The 16,977-nt window shown below is 45.1% G+C and overlaps 1 protein-coding gene across 1 annotated transcript in view; it reads right to left on the reverse strand.

Annotated features, from left to right (window-relative positions):
* The window catches only part of SLC41A3 (solute carrier family 41 member 3), a 133,241-nt gene extending 117,856 nt beyond the window's left edge, over nt 1–15,385 (reverse strand). Inside the window, exon 1 of the mRNA XM_087743823.1 lies at nt 15,189–15,385. The gene's annotated coding sequence lies outside the window, so the exon portion shown is untranslated. The remainder of the gene's footprint in view (nt 1–15,188) is intronic.
* Nucleotides 15,386–16,977: the final 1,592 nt, after the last annotated feature.

Here is a 16,977-nt window from a genome sequence, read left to right on the forward strand (position 1 = left end):
CTACACAGCTAACTTTTAATTTTTTTTTTTTTTTTCCTAAATACAACTGCTCTGCCTATCCCTGGTATTGTGGGTCCTGCTGTTTACCCAGGCCAGGTACAAGGAAGACCTGTGTCCTGAAGCCTCTGGGTACAGCATAGTACAGGAATTACCCAGTGGCCAGGAAGGCTGCCTGAGCACACTAGTGCTCTGGCTGCTTGGAAGAGGAGATCTGAGCAGGAACATCAAGCCCCTGGCTGTTCGAGCCCTACCTACAGGATGTTCTTTCTGCTTTTCTCCACAAGTCTTTTTTTGTGGAACGGCTGCGTTTGGAGCAGCATCCTCAGCATGCCTCATGTCAGAAAACTACTGACGTCACTGTGTTTCTGCCACTCCAGTATTTTTTATTCCCCTTCACCAAACTCTGTACCCAGAAATCATTCCAACACCTCCCTCCAAGCTAGAGCCAGGGGTACCATCTGCCAGCATGAGCAGGCACGTGGCAGTCAGTGCTGCAGCGGCTCTCCCTTGTCCTTTAAAGCATGTTCTCCGGGTTCCGGAGTTTACCACTCTTGAGGCTCTGCATAAGACTTTCACAGTTTTGGGGGGTTTTTGTTGTTTGTGGGTTTTTCTGGTTTTTTGTTGTTGTTGTTTTTTTGGTTTTTTGGGTTTTTTTTGTAAAAAGGAGGGAGGAGAAAAAAAAAAAAATCTTGCTCAGATTGCAATTTTACTGCTCCAAAAGTTACAGACAGTTTGCCTGTCAATACTAAAGCAATCAAGGTCTGCCTTTCTAAACCTCTTACTTAGCATTAATTTCCTCTTGATCTAGCTTTTATCAGACCAAGACAGAAATAAAGAGTTTAACTTCCAAGTTTAAAGGGGCAAGAAGTATTTCTTACCACCCTATGCTTGCCTCTCCCTATTTTTGCCCTTTTTTGTTTAGCCCTGTAGTTGCATCTTATCCCGGCCTGCACCATCCTTCCTTTCTCTGCCCCCATTCCCTTTTACAGGTACTCCTGCGTAAATCAGATTTCTCCTGAATAGCTTCTGTTAATCTGACAGCTCAGCAGGGACTAACCCTATCACCTCCTGCCTAAAGATAAATATCTGCCATGGCATAAAAACTGAACAGAGAAGGAGCTATCTTTGTAGCATTGAGGGGGTGGGGACACAGGGGAAGAGAAAAAGCACCTCAAACCATATCTTTACCACCAAAACAATAGCTCTGTGATACGCACAAGAAGTCAATCACATCTACCTATCCCCTGGACAACATCTGAACTGCTGAATGTGGTGTGCAATTTCTACTAAAAGCCAGTGTGGATCTTCACCATTTAACTCTTTTGACTTTTTTCTCTTATTGACCATTATTACTCCATTTTACACTCTCAACAAGGCATCCAACCAGCTATCATTGCCTGAACAGTGATAATCTTGAAAGGTTACAACCCTCATGTTAAGGGGCAATAACCCAGCAGAGAAAATTCAACCTCTTCTGCCCTACACGTACGTCCACTTCCAAGTCTAGCAGAAAAGGCTCATACTCTCATTTCTTCCTCACCCCCCACTCTCAATACACTTTCCAGGAGGTCAGTTTACTGGGGGTAGAAGCAGGAGATGAGAAGACAGGGTTCGTGGGTATTTCAGGGTGGGGGCTTACCCTATTAACCCCAGCTGGCGCATGCCCCATATCACATCAGAGGTGCCACACAGCTCACACTTACTCTCAGTCTCTTAAAGTTGTCAGCCTGAGGGTATCAAGAGAAAACAGAAGGAAGCCCATATTTATTACGTTCAAGTGCTCACACCTTAAGGCACATCCAAGCCTGACACATGATTTGGGAATGACAGGAGCAGATGCTGTAAAATACATTTAAAGAACAACACGTAATTGTGATAGCTCATAACACCTTCCCTTCTACCGGCTGCATTTGCTGTAAATCCTCCTGCATTTCCATTCCCCGGCAGGTAACAGGAAACCTTACCTTCCAGTGGAGTATCTGTGCCATTAGCTAGCCTCCACCAACTAAGCAACAGGGAGCTAGCCACCTCGAATGACCACGATGCCTGGAATAAGCATCCATCGAGAAAGCTGGGAGGTGATTACTGAGGATGTGTTTGCAGAAACACACACTGACTCCAGTCTCAAATGACAGAGCAGGAAGAGAAGCCAACCGCTTAGGTCCACTGGAAGCACCTGGCTAGTCACTGGGTACCCAATGTTTCTGGGCTTGCACCATGACTTCAGTCTTTTCCTTCACACTCTGTTCTCACACCCAAACCCGCACTGATACTGAGAATCAGGGTGGCCTGGCCTAGAGAGACATAGGAGAAGCAAAACAGCAATAAACAGTGACATCCACAAACAGTGGTGGGCCTGCTGGTTTACAAGCAAATGCTGAAAACAATCAAGACGTGCCATCGCACACAGATGAGGTGTCACTGGTGGCAGCTGAGCAGAGGTTTAGAGACTGAGGGACATCTAGTCCCCACCACAGCAGCCTCCAGTGGGCCCTGCCAACCCACAGACGCAGCTTGAGGCCAGTTCTCAAAACATGCATTTGCAAATGTTAGACACTGGGGGAGACAGTGCCAGCTTCAAGTTTGGTTTGAGAACCAAGGAATCTGGCTTCAGTCTCACCCTTTTAAGGTCACATCCTAGAGGGACTAATTGGTATCTCCCATCACTAGAAAAGATGGTCAGAGTCTTGGTTTCCTCTTGGCTGGTTGCAATTCCAAGGGAGATCACTGTGAAATCATATCATGTAGAAAAATAGAGCCTCTGAACTGGGCATCAGAGGTAACAACACTGGCTACAGGGGAAATGCACACTGATACATCTTCTCAGGAGCAAGCTGGTGATTTTGCGGACAGCTGTACATGACCATTTGAAGGAGACTGCAGTCTTGTCTTGGGTTTAAATTCCCTCCCATCCCACTATTTCTCCAAGAAACCACAAAATACAACCTAATGCAGCAGCCTCCCAGAGAAATCAGGTGATTTCTGCCTATGGATTCCCGTCTTTGCTACAGAAAAGGCTACATTCAGCCCACTGCAGCATAACACAGCACTGGGAATGTGCTGCTTGGAAAAAAAAAAATTAAAAAATCATGTCCAGTCTTAAAGAGGAAGATCTAAGACAATCTCCTAGACTCAAGCACTTAGACTCTGGAAAACTTCATTCTTGGATCCTAGCTTTACAGCCTGGTCCTAGGTACGCATCTAGTTTAACCAAGTCCGTCTTACCCCTTGGGAAATGCTAACTATCCCCAGGAGTTAACTGCCAGGGATCTTTTTTTCTACATATACATCCTTCATTTTCCATTGCTCAATTTATTTTTAACTAACTCCTCCAAGTTATAGCCTTGATCTTGGCTGCTCCTTGAGCAATCCTTTTCCTCTGTCTGGATGCTAATGCCTTTCAGAGAGTCTGTAAATGGCTATTAAACATTTCACCATCTCCCTGATCAGATTAAGGCAAGATTGTAACCTTGTCTGTTCAGTATCTGCTAAGAAAAAAGCAGGGTAGAAGGCATCAAGGCTCTATGGAGAAATGGAGGAACATGTTTAGCTGAAGGGGTCAAGACAGGGGAATGGAGAGTAATGAACGCAGCAAGAAGACCAGATTTGCGTTAAGGCAGCACTACTTCTTGCGAGCAATTTTACCTCACCAATTTCAACTAGAAGAAGCTAGGAAGGTAAATTTGTTGAGTTTATTAAACTACAGGCCACGAATCAAAGGAAAAATCAGGAAGAGGAGCAGCAAACAAATGTCCCAGTGCACAAGCTATTACCACAAACAATTCTAGAGAATTTTGCGTCCCTGAAGTGCTTTGCACACAGTAGCTCAGCAGGGCAAGCCCTCCTTCTCAGTGGCTACAAAGGCTCTGCACACTGCAAGAATCCGACCGGCAGTCACCAATAAGGCAGGCGCATGAACGCAGCAGCCTTTATGACCCAGTTCAGCACTTTTTTTCCCCTCCCTTGCACTGCACGAGGCAAGGTAACCTCAGGAAGTTGCATATGCAACAGAAAATCATCTGCTTCCTCCGTTAATATGTTCTCGCATCAATATCTATAGTCTACAGTTTCCCCTGCCTCTTCTGTCCGCAATGCATTTATCTCACTTTGGTTATCAAGAAATTCAAAGGAGTACTGAAGCAAGCCTCACGACAACTGCAAATAGATCAAAATTACCGAGCAGGAACCAGGAGCTAAACAATTTGACCTTAAGAGTATTCATTTCAGAGGACGGAGACAACTCTGTTTGAGGCAGACCCCCAATGCAACAGGTTAAGCAAACACGGGGTGTGATTTCTCAGCTGTTGGTTATATGTCAGTGTTTGAATTAGTTTGCCTGACAAAAGCCACTTATATACAATAGTGATCAAGCAAGGTCACAATGACATCTGGCCCTCTCAGAGTGGCTCGTTGCTACTCTAACCCCTTTGCTTACTGCACTATGCACAACAGCTTTGGTCTCAGCCACTTTGATAATCAGCTGAGCTATTCTGAGCCAGAGAGCTTCACATGGAAGCAGAATCTGGCCTCAGGCTTTTAAAATACACCTGCAGCTGACTGAATGCAAGACTCGGGCAATGAGCACTGTTAGAGCCTAGTTTGATCAAGGGAAGCTGGAACATGCAGAGACACATGAGGCAAACCGAGATGCAACCACACATTTCAGCAGAAATCTAGCAGGGTTACAATTGTGTAACTGTTGTCACAAGTTAACTAACACATGGCAAAACAACGTAACAAAAGCCTTCCTGTTTCACCCCCTAGTGCAAACATTTCTTCAGAGTTCGAGAAGGACCCCAAACCTCTCTGCAGTGAAGAGGCACTTCGGCATCCCCTTCTGCAGGGCTGAGCCTCCACCAGACGGAACGGGGGACACTGGGTTCTGAGCCAGGACACCCTGCAGTCAGGGGGACGTCAGGGCGGTTGGTACCTCGCCCAAGGCACGCGTACCTGAGCGGAACAGGACTAGTTGTGCAACTTCATTCTGCTGCTGGCAATTGCAGCATTAAAAACTTAAGAGCGGAGCTTTATGCATATGAACAAACATTTTATTTACTTCTAACCCCACCTGTACTACACTTTCTCCTATCAAACCTTATGACCTTTTGGTTGCTTACAAACATCTCAGCTCACTAAGTCTAAAGATTTAAAGTTTTGGCCTTTGCATCATATGCAGAGACACCACTTTACTGTCTTAATACAGAGGTGCTTTTTCAGCATGTTTTCCCACATCTGCCTGGCTCAGATGTGGCAGAACACCTCTCACATGAGACACTCTGGGAACAGTCAACAGGAGAATTATCCAGAAAATCCACATGGGAAAGGCAGCTGTTTATATGGGAGAAGAGCTGCTGCTAATCACAGCTATTACAGCACTGAAAGCTACGGGTACAAGTCTGTGTTTAATGGAACAGTATGTTATGGTACAAAACATCCTACAATAAGATACCAAGGCCTGATCTGACCCAATTCCCAGAAGCTGTACTTTATTAACAAGTGTTATTAACTTCAGTGCAATTACTCACACAGGCAAGGGTATCCACACGCAAGTCCTGATTCAGTAACCTCTATAGTATGACTAAAGTTCTGGTATGCGGGTAGTCAGCATTATGTAGGATGACTCAGGTCACTCTAAATATAAGATACTCACTTTGTCTTATAGCTTTAGAGGTTTTAAAACCATACGTAAAGTGCTCTCATCATGTGCTGCTTTGTATCTTACTGGTCAATCAGGTATTGCTAAACAAGAGTGTTAAGTAATCTATTGTATAGTACACAGTACTCCATAGTACTACACGGTACATAGAAGTCGACTAATTCCAGCAGCAGTTTACTATGTCATTCCTGGTACAGGCAAATTACTGCGTCCAGTACACTTGACATTCTAAGGGCTGTGAAGAATGCATTGCATAATCAATGACAGATGCTACAAAGTAAGTTACTTTGATTTCGAAACGGTCAGAGAAGCTTCTGATGTTTAGCACTCAAATGGCCACTACAGAAACATCCCTCTATCATTTCACTTCTTTCTCGCTGTCACTGGGCAGTGACAGATCTGATAGGACTGAGATACAGCGACGTGTAAAAGGAGGAGAGGGGAGATGCATGCAAGTCTGAACGGGGTCACAGCCAGTTAGTGGAGTTGTGTTAATTTGTACCAGCAAAGATTTGGTCTTGTAATTGTGCACACAGAGTATTCCTCAGAATATAACTCTCCCCAGACTAAGACTTTAGTTCTGGTGTTAAAGCCTTCTTGCCTTCAAGGAGGTCACAGTTTCAACCTTAAGAAGCAGTGAAGGAGACAGGGAAAAGATGCACGGGCCATAATTCTTCCTATTTCAAGCTGCTTTTTTTTGGTCTTTGAAAGTGTCTCCTATCTCATTCCCCCTTGGCTGATTATTTGTGCTGAGGCAGAAGAGATAAATCGGCGTTCCTGTGCTTCAGACACGGCAAAGCTTTACTGTTGTGGCTATTTTATGGCTATTAGAGTCTGAAACATCATCCTGTACCCAAAGCCAGTGAGTGCAACAGCTTAAGGAAGAGCCCAGAAGAATTCACTATGGAAGCAGATCACCTGAAAGAGAATTACACCTCCTGATGCATGCTGAAGTTCTGCATAAACTTGTCTGCTTGCCCTACCTCTAAGGGAAATCCTTTGCTCTGAGCAGAGTGCCAGCACCATGAGGAATCCCACCCCTCATCTGGCCACGGAGCTGTTATCCCTTAGCTGACTCAGATTCAGCAAGGAGACCTATGCAGCATGGTATACACCGCCCTTGCCCCCAGCCTGCTCTTCCTTTGCAGCACAGCAGGAAGTTCTTTAGCTAAGTGCGGCTAGCAGAGCCCCCCCCCCCCGCCTAAGTGCCCACCAGTTGTGCTAAGTAGGAAGTAGGTAGCACATACACATCTCCCTTGGGAGACAGCAAGGATACAAGCCCATCCAGGAGAGACTTTTATCTATCAGTTGGTGTTTGTCACCTTTAAGAAGGGACCAGTCTGCGTTGAATCCACTCCCAGATTCAAGTCTCATAACTCCCTGGCTAACAATCTCTCCCTTCCAGCAGGCCACAACACAGAATAATATGCTATAAAAAAAAAATGCTGGGTCTTCAAACAGAAGGCTGGAGTCATTGGTGCTGCCAAACCCGGAGGTGCTTTCATCAATTTCCTTGATTCTACTACAAGAACTTGCTTTATTACCTCTTTATATGGAAGAAAACACCCTAAATTTTCAGAATGAAGTGAAGTACCACCACTCCAGGTGCCACTAAGTTCTGCAAACCCTTTCATAAACTGCCTTTGCTGCCGAGGATAGTCTTGCCCTTCACGCCTGATGCCTTTTTCCCCCCAGATGGGCTTTCTTAGCCTGGTTCATTTCAATAATCAGATTTACACTGAGGCCCTACAAACTGTGACATTGCCAAAACCCAGCAAGAGAGAGCTACAGGAGAGGAGCAGGCATTACTTGGACTAGCTTTGCCAACCAAAACCACATTCCTACAACACCTCTCAGGTGAGCTGAACACCTATAGTCTGTTGAGCTCCTTGCAGAAATCCCAGCTCCCACCCAAGGCAATACAGTTCTTGCAAACCCAGGTTAAATTACCTTCAAGTTGTACATGGTCGTTTTTCTTCTGAAGTACAAAACCCATGCAATATATTCCCCTCCCATCTCTATGTGAAATTTGCTCCTATACTAAACCCAGCTCAAAATCTTCCATCATTCAAAACAGGCCTAGACTTCCAAGCAATGCAAAGACTTCAGTAGCAAGTAGCAATACAAAGGGTTGCACCTAATGAATTAGAAGCCAACTCAGTTAACTCTTCTCTGTAGACACACTAGAAATACCATAGATAAAAGCCAAGGAGACAGACAGTTTTGGGAAGGTCTTGCTGGACTTTGCTACGATTAACAGGGAATTTCCTCATTTTATTTAGCGAAAAAAAAGCAGCAAGAGACAAGCTATTTGATTATGTGCATAAGGTGACTGGGAAGAATGGGTGCATTGGAAGGTAGACCATGCTGGGAGGTACTTCACCTGTAGATCTGTACACAGGAATGCAGATGAGACATGCGCTAGCTGCAATGGTGTAGGCTGCAGCACGTAGATAACAGTCTGTGCTATCCCCTTACTGATCTATGATCAGCTTTTTTGGACTACCTTGTCATGCTGGTGTTGGTGTCTTGCGCTATACATAGCCCAAGTAAATTAATATAGGTATCTGATGAGTCCTTCTCCCAGTGCCATATCCAGGAGGAATCAGAAAATTTCATCTCCAGTGGTACAAGGGGGACAGACCAAGGGCAACTCCTACCAGTTCTCTCCTTACCTTTAAAGAAATCATTACCCTTACTTGTCCCAGCCACCTAAGCACATGCCATTTACCTGCAATAGCCCTACGTATTAGAGACATGCACATAAAGGGAAGGGTACAGCATGCATGCAGGTTAAGGCCTACAAGGAAAGCAGGATTAAAAAAAAAAAACCCAAACACCGCACACCAATCACCACCCAGGCCATGCTTTTGTGAAGATCTTTGTTATTTGAAAGTAGCTGCCAAACGTTTTGAACAAACAGTTTTTAGCTTGAAGAGATCACAGACTGTTTGCTGCCCTTTATTTGTGGGTGGATGGCATTATTTCTTCTCCACAGCTGAATGACAACGGTTTTTGAAAAATTAATTACAAAATGGAGGCATTGCAAATACTTGTCTGAGCACAAATTGCTTTGTTTGCCTGAGAGGGAAGGTGTTCATATGAAGAACAATCACTCCTGTACAGGCATCCTCAGAGACAACGCACATTCACAAATGCAGTTGAGTTCCCACAGCAGCTCACGAGTGAGCGTGAGCACAAGCAGCTCGCTGGCCACCACTGAGGTTAATTGAGCACTTTCTCAGTGCTCATCTCCACCCAGAATCTGGCATTCTCAGGCCTGCAGTAAGTGATCCACCACCAGCCATCTGTCTCACTGTCGTCCCCATTAAATTAAGCATGTTTTATTTCTTACCATTTACCTCGCCTTTATGCGTCACTGGAAAACAGAAGTGTACTGTTTGGGAAAATTACTCCTCTACATAATTTGAAGACTTGTGGTTGGACATAACACATTATAAGGAAAGCAGATCCAAAGGTCAGTGCTCCTACAAGTACTCCCTTCCATCACCCCAGGAGTTGTAATTTGGCAATGCAGGCTGGGATTTTATGTTGGCATCTTTCACAGTCCTGCATAGGGTCCCCAGACCCCTTCCCGCAACAGCTCCCCAGCTGTGGAGACACACGCCACATGCTTTTATTGCCAAGATCTTGCACAATTTACTTGCAAGTCTTTATGGCAGACTCTGCTGCCTGTTCTGGGCTCCGGCTGGAGAGGAAGGGAAAGTGAATGCTCCCATTTTAGCTTCAGATTATTTTAAACACATGATGACAGATGCTCTGCAGTGGGAAGGGCCTCTGGCTGCTTCTGCAGCACGAGTGCACGCAGGCACGCATGCACGTAACTGCAGGAGATGGGGAGAAGAGCTCAGCACATCTTCTTGCCCAGCCAGGTGACCCTGCTGCATCCTGAACAGCAGTGACACAACGTGGGCTCTGAACTAGGTGTCTCCTGTCTCCAGGCCACCGGTTTCTGCCATAAACACTGTATGTTAAAAACCCCACAGGAAACAATTTAACATGAAAGTAACTGAAAGCTCCCTCCCTTCTTGGTATTTGTCTACTTGTCCTCAGTGCTAATCCCTGGGATTGCTGCAGCATAACGACACTTTCTGCCAGGCTCCAAGGAGGAGCAATGCATACTTCTGGTGCAGGGAACTGCACTGTCTCTCTTCTGTGAGCTGCTATAGCTTAATCTGAACTGGATCTAAATCCCCAAATTTGGGGAAAGAAATATTTGCATTGCAGTCACACCCCCTTCCCAGAGTGGCCTGGGCTAGCTTTGTCACCTTTTTGACTGCCAGAGAGTGCTGAACTTTGCAATGCAAGTCTGTCTGCAAGTCTCCACAGCATCAATGCCCTCCATAGGCACTTACTTCCTCTAAAATCCAAGACAACATAATTTGTCCAGTATTACTGGAAGCAAGCAGCAAACAAATCCAGTCAGACACCACAGAGCTATATCATATTCTATCAAACAAATGCCACACTTCAGCATGCCACTGCATTAAAGAGGATTTCCCACAGCTTGAGGATACTGTCAGTTTAAGTCTATAATCATTCTCTACCTGTTAGTCAGCACAGAGTACAGTTAGTCTCAAGAAACCTTGCTCGACACAGGACAAGGTCGAAGATCAGAGCAGGAACACAAATTGCTGGAAACCAGCATTTCTGAAAAAGGCTTGGACACTGCTACACCAGGATGCTCCTGCTGAAAAGGTACCCACTGGCAACAAGCACTGATGAGAAGATGTGGGGTATGGTCCGATCTCTACCACACGCTCCTAACTCAGGAACTGTGGTGACTGTTCCCCATTGCCTACAGAGACAGCCAGGCACATCCAGATGTTATTTCACCAAAGGTCTTGGGTCCCGGCTGAATCACCCTGCAGGTACACACTTAGCCCTCACCAATGAGTCAAGGAAGACCTGATGAGTAACAGATACCCGATTCCTCTAGCTAGTGGTGATGATTGGCATCCCTGCAACAGTAGTAACACAGACTTCAGTCACTTGGAAATCATGAAGTCAAAGGGAAGAATGAGAATGCACAAAAATAAAGGAAAACATTCATTTTTAAATTTCCTGGATTTTTTGCGGTATGGGCCTCACTGTGATTTATGACTCCATATGCAATAGCTTAAAAAAAAAAAAAACCCACACCACAACAAAGAGCACAAAAAACAGGGCACTATCAGCATCACCCTATACACTTCCCAATCTACAAAACTGTACTGAAAGCCAGTCTTCCATTTCAGAGCTTCATGCCAGATCCCTAAGCTTTTCTTCAGCCATTTTTGCAGGTCCAGGAACATTTTGAGGTGTAGACCCTGAGCACACAGTCTCTCTACAACCATGACATCCATCTGTCACCTACACAAGACAGCCACATACGTATTTTTCAAAACTTCTCACGCTGCAGAATGACACTGGCTCCATGCCTTCATAAATTTACTTCAGACAGGACTTGGAAGGCCCCTTCATTAGCCATCAGCCATCCAAGGTGTCCTCAAGAGACCCACTATTTTGCTGACGTTGAAGATCTGCGCCCATAAATCCCCTACACACCAAGAGATACTTGGACAAGACCCCGTAAGACAGAGACGATTACCTTGTCAATTAGAAACCGATCCCACCCACTATGAAAAACAGCTATCACAACCTAAAACATTTGTGTTTTCCTTCCTTGCAAAAGGACTCCCAAGCAGATACAGCAAAGTGAATGCATTTCAAGAACAAATTCAAAGCACATACACATCAGAGGGTTAAAAGTGAAAAGCGCACACTCTCTGGGACATTCTGCTCCTGTTCTCTCAGGCCCCAATTCCACAAACACACATGCCTGTACTTAGTTTTAGTACAGAAACCAGCTGGTTTCTGTAGCACACTCATGGAAACAAGGGTAAGGACACTCCCATCTGCAGAATCAGGGCCCAAGGCCGTGGTGTCTCACTGGAGCGCATCTCCCTCCACAGGATGGAAGTCAGCAGAATAAGGTCACGCGATTGGAGTAGAAACTGCAGGACAAAACCCCGTTGGTAAAGGGCAATGCCATAGTGGATGGATCTGCAAGACCAGTTTAATTTGATTCTCCACTTCAGGGGAAACAAATGCAGTCTAAAGAGCTTTCCATTTCTACCTGGGGCACTTAAACAAGCGTTGGTATAAAACAGTACATAGTACAGCAAAAAAGCCAAAGGGTTAAGCCCCTAATCACACAAATGGGAATCAGGGAAGAACAAGCATTTAGAGGGAGAACACAAGCCTAGAGCATTCCTAATCTCACCTGAGGTACTGGAGCAGCAACTTTAAGCAAGTGCTGTGGCCACCTTCTCACCATGGTCAGGCTGGAATCTATTCAGCTGCATCTTGCCTCCCAGAGGCAGCCTTGCAAAAAGACTGTTTCTACAATCAGGGAGGCATCTGCTCAGCAATTAATAGCACAGCATTCGTTTAGCAATATCGCCTTCCTTCACCCCACTCAGCCTGAGCTAAGCTTTGATCACCCCACAGTCTATTCATTCTTAAAACTCATCAGGGTGCAAACAAGTATTCAGAGAGGATCAAGGATCTATGCTTTCCTTTAAATGAATCATTACAACGGGGACTCACCATGTTAAAGTGAGCCTCAGTAAAAAGATACTTTTGTGACAGGTACCTTCCAAGAACATGAACAAAACAGTTGACTGCAACGTACTAACCTACACAGGCTTTTGAAAAGCATCAGTCTCACCTCAAATGCCTGGCCCTGCAATATGTCAAGTGTTGTTAGTAGACTGGTTTGGGGAGTCAGTTGAACTGCTATTGTCTGATTGCTCCCTTCCCAGACAGCATGACTTACACGGCAGGATTTTTTGCGGCTTCATCACAACTTAGAAGTTCCATATCACAAACTATTATCTATGCAACGTTTTAGACAGTTTCACAATTCGAGTTGTATTGCTGGTCTTCCAGAAACCTGGCATAACATGTTGACAGATGGTCTATTTGGCATTTAAAGAGCCTTGCTTTTTCACATTGGTCAGATTTAGGAATTTGGCCTGCCCCAGGTAGCAGCTTATTTTACTAGCTTTCCATATTGATAGAGAGATCAAGGATCTCAGTCATGAGCAGTCCTGCTGAGCAGGAGCTGTACAAATGCAGAACAAAAAGACATCTCATGCTTTTTACTCCACTTTGAAATAGATTTTTTAGACATCTGACAAGAAGATCTTTCTCCCTCACAACAAGCACATGGAGCAGCATAGAGACGGCCTGCAGAAATTAAGACCTTCCATGAAACTCCCCAGAGGAAGGATTGAATAGATCAGTAAGCAGGCCTAGATCCGAAACAGGCATTGGGACACTTCTAAAAAGGGATGGCTCATTGTGTTTTCTCCTGCCATCACTTAAAATCACCCACACAAATACATACAGACACAGAGCAAACACAGATTTCACTTATCATATTCTCACTACTGACTGCTTAATTTTTTTAATGCATCCATTTTTTGCTCATAAAACCAAGCACACACACAAAAAAAAAAAAAATCTGTGAGTTTCAATCTTCCCTTTTGAGTGATGATTTTACTGGTACTATTTCCACACACACACTCCTGACAACTCTGTAGTTCCTCACAATTCCCAAAAAAGCTCAGAAAATGCTGACTAATCCTGTTTTTGAGGACAAGTGATCATGCAGACAGCAGTGAGACATAACCTGGTCAAAGTACAAAATTGCAAGGCCAGGAAAACAGAACTCATGTACATGCCCTTGCATGCTATTTCTTACTCACTGTCACACACACACTATTTTTGCATCGGCTATTGCTGTGGACCTCAGATCTAAAGAGCTGCAGAGGCCATTAGATGCCTAATCACCCATGATTAATCCAAATGGAGCTTTCCCATTCACAGGAACACTCCCTGCTTCCGAACAAGAACAGCAGAGTGTTCTCAATTGTGTCTCAACATGCTCTATAAAGTGTGATGAAAGAAGACAAGGAATTTATCCTGGAGAAGGACAACAGGCTACTGGTGTTTTAATAAACTTGCACATTTAGTTCTTCATGAGCACACCCTCCTATTACCTGTGGCGAGCCAAAACTGCTAATCAACACACGCCTCCGAGATAGTCCCTTTAGAGCTCTCAGAGCCCACATTAACATGCCAAACACGCCAACATTTAACTTCTCTTTGTCCCTCTCCCAGTCCCATCTGCTATTTCCTTAAAGTGAGACCCCAGTTTCAACAACATGCACCAGTCACACAGAGAATGATACATTCTGGCAGGTTTGTAGCTACATCTGCTGTTCCTTGCGTAAGCCCTTCATATTTTAGAAACGGTAAGTCATGTCCTTGGAAGCCCATTCTCACCTGTGCACTCCAGCAGACAAAAGCTAAGTCGGTTTCTCTGCATTAGGCTCTAGCTTCGGCATACGTGTAGGTAGAACTATTTCCCAAAGAGAGTCTTTCTTACTCAAGGAAGAAGGTGAATGCAAAGTCAGGATTTTTCAAAACCATGTATTATTCCAGACAATTCACTTCTACAGCACCCAAAATTGTGCACTGGAAAGGTATCTTATAGATGAGAGTGAACACCTAGGGGCAGGGGAGAGGGAGCGGGGGGGGGCGGGGGGGGGGGGGGCGCCAGAGCCAGGGACAACACAGAACAAAAAAAACCAAACGAAGTCACACCCAGAATCCTTAGATGACGCTCCAAGCTCTTTCAATGATTTCATGTGTGGTCTTGGTCACTCCCTGCCTCAGTTTCCCCAGTTATACAATCATGAGTTTAATTCTTATTTAGTAACACTGACAGAATGTGGTTTTGGGGGCCTGTTTTCTTGTTTTAATCTGACACACTGACTGTGATTTACTGCTTGGTTTCATGCAAAAGCTGTGACTTTTTTTTTTTTTTTTTTTTTTTTTTTTAAAAAACAACCCCAGGAGCTCCAACCTTGGCTTGGGACATCCACTTCCCCCTGAAAATGCCCAGAAATTCTCACCTCACCCTGAAATTTCATATGGAAGAACCACACCAGCTGCATCTGCCAAGTTCTGCTTCTACGACCACAAACTCAAAGTGAAATGTAAAGAGAGGCATAAACCCAATGTGGAGAAACAAAAGCAGCTCCAGGACTGTGCCTAGGCCTTAGGAAACACATGTATACTGTAACTAGGCCTTTCTCTTTCCATCAGTTATATTAGCCGACCTCTCAATGCTTCAGTTCCAGCCAGACAACAGCACAGATGTACCCCCCTACCTAAAATGTGTTGTTGCAACAACAAAAAGAAGTACTCCAAGTTTGCAGGCAAGTGGAGACAAACAGAAAACTAAGATGGATAAAACAAGTGTAGTCAAAAGAAAGCAACCAAACATCACAGAAATACACGCCAGGAGCGCCAAATATAGATGGCCCAATCCAGTTCTCCAAACACACCTAGAGGGTAAAGCAAGCATATGCTCCCACACACATGCTGTGACCAGTTTTTGCACCAGCAAGCCAACACTATGCAAATAAATAAAGCCAAAAGGCATGCAGAGCCTTACCTCCTGCCCTGGGTGCTTCCTCACCAGGCCCTGCAGGCTCCACCTGGACAGGGGTCTCCTCTGGTGCCTTTTGGGATGAGGAGAAAATGCCAGTGCTTCACTTCTCCCACCTCCAGAGCAGCCAGACTTCTTGTTCCTACAGTAATTAGAATTTAACACAGCTGCTCGTAACACACAGGCCTGCAAACCGAGCCCACACAGCACCTCTGACCAGAGGACATACAAAACTCCAGCTACCCTCAAGCCCCACCAGCCAAAATGGCTTCCCTGGTCACATGGGGCGCTTGCAGCCAATCACAGTCCCTGCCCGGCAGCCTCCCTGCCTGGCGGCATCCGTCAGGGAGCCCGCCGCTGCGGGAGGGAAAATGGGAAACAGAGAGAAAATAGCCACCTTCCTCCCAGTGTTTCACCCAGGGCTGTTAATTAACTCCCCACTGAGAGAAGCACGCTGGTCCCTTCTCACTTTTTACAAGCAGGCTCTGGAGCCTGTGAAGACATGAGAGCTCTCCCCAGGTATGAGACTGGGATGGGCAGAAATTTGGAAACCCCTTTCTCCTCCTGGTAGACTGCAATGGGCCTCAGGATTTGTTTTCAAATTAGTAGGGCATTTCAGAAATTACAGGGCTTGTACTTCTGCAGTACACAAGAAGCCACGGGCTACTGTAAAATGGCCACCAACTGAGGCATAACACCAGGCTGAAAACCATGAGGTGATGCGAGGCCGGAGCTGAACAGTGTCAGGACTCCGGTTCAGGTTCTTCAGGGGTAAGAGCCCTTCTGAAGCCTGCACATAGCTAGCACAGGTTTTATAATATCACTGCGCATCCATGAGTCACTGGACATTTTTACATCCTGCAGGTGCCCTGGCCATGCTGGCAAACCTTCCTTTTTCTTCTCCCTTGTAGTCACATCCATCTTTTCTGTGAGTATGAAGACAAAAGAAACCTTTTTCAAAAAGGGAGGTTAACCTGTCTTCTCAAACAAACCAAAGAAAATGTGTGATTAGAGCTGTGAGTTCTCTTGATGCACTAGAACCATCATCCAGTTTCATGGAAAAGACCACAGAGCTGACAGAAGATTCTGACCTACTTGGTTTCCCAGGAAGAAACCTTGGTGTTCATCCGCTGTAAAGCCCATCCTCCTCCGTCAAAAAAGGGAGCTATAAGACTAAGACTTAATTCATTCTTCTCACGCATCACTCCTTTAAAGTACCAAACCACTGCTGTTCCCAGCTTGTCCTTAGAGCTGATGAAGCCACTTGTCCTGTAACTTGATAGTAAAATTCACCAATACAATGCACACGAGCTCCCAACTGGCTGCCAGATGGCAAGAAAGCCATGTGATTTCTATTATCTTTATTGGATTTGAACCTGGGAGTTGAAGAGCCCCATATCTCACAGCCAGTCCCTAGCTGAGTCCATTGCCTGCTGCTCTCCTTTCTTTGAAGATTCAGATTTCATTCAGACAATGAGACACCTGTCTAGCCAAATACCACCTCCAGTCTAGCTAAACTAAATGCAGCTATCCACATGAACGATGAGCCCAAACTTAACTATGTGAATCTCTGAAATACAGCGTCTGAGCAGACACTTGGAGGTGATCTCTCCTATGACAAGTATAACCAAGCCACCTGCACTGCAATGATATTTAAGCACCAGCACTATCTTCCAGAAAAAGCACTTTAAATATAGTAATGATTTTAGATTCACAGCTAAGTGTAACTGCTCACACCACTTTGCAGATTAAAAGCCCTGAGGCAAAGGTATATTAAGCAACCCAGATCTATGGC

Source organism: Nipponia nippon, unplaced genomic scaffold (assembly GCF_047370975.1).
Source record: "Nipponia nippon isolate SJK-2023a ecotype South Korea unplaced genomic scaffold, ASM4737097v1 scaffold_9, whole genome shotgun sequence".
Lineage (NCBI taxonomy): Eukaryota > Metazoa > Chordata > Aves > Pelecaniformes > Threskiornithidae > Nipponia > Nipponia nippon.